Raw genomic sequence first — 2,951 nt, forward strand, 5'->3', positions numbered from 1 at the left:
CTGACACAAAAAATTTTCACGTAAAAAAATAAAACAAGTTTTAATTATATTGTTTTTTAGTTAACAAATGAAAATATCTCGTAAGGCATTACAATAAACATTTTAAATATTTAAAATAGTGTATTATGGTAAGGCGCTGTGCCAACAAACTCTTCTGGACTTGTTCTGTTGTTTTCTTTAGGCCTATATAAAAAACGCATCGAAAAGAATCGTTAAGTGGGCGCTTTGTTTCATTAAAAAGCATTCAAAATTTAAACTGCATCTTTTTGTATCTTTGTAATAGAATCTCGATAGTAAATACCGCAGTGGTGGGTCTTGGCGCTTACAAGCGCGTTGATCACCGGATACGAGTTGCTCAAGCTATCGAGGTGAGAACTTTTATCCGGAATAAGAGGGGACAGAAACGGCAGTTATAGTGCCCTCTTGGACTACGTAAATTAACCACAGGCCATTACACCTTCGTTAATGAGTTACCAGACACGCGTCACAACTGACCACAGGAAAAGTCTTGTTAGAAACTTGTTTTCAGGCGACACCCTTGATTGAAATGTCATTTCAATGGCTCTAAAAAACAACAGCGTTTGTTTCACGTTGTAATGCAGCATTGCCAAAGCACCGCAACGCAATTGAGAAAAACACAAAGTACCAAAACAAACGTCAAAACATAATAAAAAAATGATAGTACAAAAAGCTTAAGTTAGCAATGTCATGAGCAAGCAGCAGAGTAACACTGAAACTTCAAATTGTTGAAATAACGTGATGGCGAATTGCAGCGCTGTTTCATCCGTTTACAGAGTTGATTTGTGGAGTGGTAGTCTACAGAATGTGAACAACTGAACATGACCAAGAGGAAATTTTTGATTGCTCAAAGTTGCAGTCGAAAAATGATCATCAAATTTTTCAACTTTTTTTTTGTTTGTGGCTTCTTAAATAGATAATCTATTTATAAATAAAAAAAATTTGGAATTGTATTTTGTTTAAGCTTTGCTTTAACTGGTTTTGTTTGGTGAATTGGTCAGGGTTTGAAGCGGTAAACTTTGAAAGATCAACAAGACAAGAAAAAATGTAAAAAAAATATAATTTTTATTCTACATCAATGTTTAGTGATTAATCTGACTTATCCCATCAGTAAAACCATAAAAAAATTATAAAACATGTTGCTAGACAATGCTAAACTTTTGTGGTACACATATGTACCAAAGGTCCTGAAGGGTAAATTCTATTAGTCTAATGGAGGGATATAGTGATGTGGGAAAAACATAAAAAGTAAGACTGTTGTTGTGAAATTTTAATATAAATAACACGTAATATTTTAGGAATGTATTTTAGATCTACATGCAAAGGTAAATTTAACTGATAGCATTACTTCCGGTTGAAAAATTTTCAATAATTTGGCGCGAATTATGTCAATACTGTATATACAAGCAATTATGATTTTCGTCGTCGTCGCCGTGTGAGCCTCTGAAAACAGTCCTACCTAATCGAATAACTTTACAGACTTTTTGAAGTTGGTTTTTATTTCGCAGAGTAGCGATGGGCCATGAATGTAGAAGTGTTAGCTGTAGTTAGGGTATTCAACAGGTTATAGGAAGTGCTAGTCCAGCCTAGGGCATCTCAAAATCACTTGAACCTTGTATGCAACGGCTAGGCTAGTCAAGACTAAGCTCAATACTAGTAAAGTTTGTCTCCAAAGCAATACTGTTAGGTTTTTTTTAAATACAGCTTAGGAATATCAACTTTTCAACAAAGTTTGAAAGCATTTTTTCAAAATTTGGGGTAAAAACATGCTCAGAAATCACCAAATTTAATGCGATTTTTCAATTTTTTCTGGGAGGAGACCCTCCAGACCCCCCCGCGTAGTCGTTCGCCTTCGGCAAACTCAGCGGCGGGCTTCGCCCCCCCTCCACTATTCACTGCAGCCCCACTGCTCACAAACAGCACCAGCCGCCACTGTGTAAAACCATACCAGCAATGATACTAAACACATTACCCTTAAGGACCAATGGTACACATATGTACCACAGCGTAACTTCTATTTGAAATAAAAAAATAATAATTTTTTTTCAAATACCTCTTCAAAGTGATAAACTTGTAGTAAAAATCATCAATATTTCAATAAAACATGTCTCAAAAGTTTATGGTCCTCAAAGGGTTAAGTCAGACGAAAAGTACTGCAGCTCCGAGTAATGAAAAACTTTCTCCTCGCCATCAGAGTTGCAGGTGATGTGACTTGGGAAACGACAATTCGGCTTAAAACTTAAGATATATTTTTTTCGGAGTGAATGTGTGGATATTATTTACACATACATAACTGCATTTAAACAAACTTGAAAACACAAAGAGTCCACGCTTGCATAACTACATAGCTCAGTTGGTTAAGCGCATGACTTTTAAAAAGAAACTGCAAAATCAAAACGGAGCTGGTTCGACTCTTGTGGTGTGCGCTTGAGCAACGCATTTCAGGGACTACCCTCCATTCAGTGACACCTGGTAGATGGAATAACTCACAGACAACAACAATCGGAAACTTCACTCTGCCAATCTCGGTGACTGGGCCTTCATCAATGGTTCAAAGCCTCTACTAACTTACAAGTATGCGAAACTACCAGGATTAAGCTCTCAAAGAAGCTTTCTCAGTTTCTTTTCTTACAATCAAATCGATAGCATATTGTATAATAATGAAAGATTATGCTTTCGACTTGTTCTAGAACTTCAAATAAAAATATTCATACAATCACTAACTTGCTACGCTTATCCCAACAAAATTTTCGAAACTGCTACTACAAATATAGCATCAACATGTAGGAGCAAGTGATGGAAAAGCACAACAATGAACTGTGGAATTCCATGGTTTCTAGACGTTGAATCAATCTATCTGGGTAGAAACTTACGTATAATAACAATAACCAACGAAATGGAGAATGACACTATCGATAATGAGAGAGCTGTTG

Source organism: Aplidium turbinatum, chromosome 18, assembly GCF_918807975.1.
Source record: "Aplidium turbinatum chromosome 18, kaAplTurb1.1, whole genome shotgun sequence".
Classification (NCBI taxonomy): domain Eukaryota; kingdom Metazoa; phylum Chordata; class Ascidiacea; order Aplousobranchia; family Polyclinidae; genus Aplidium; species Aplidium turbinatum.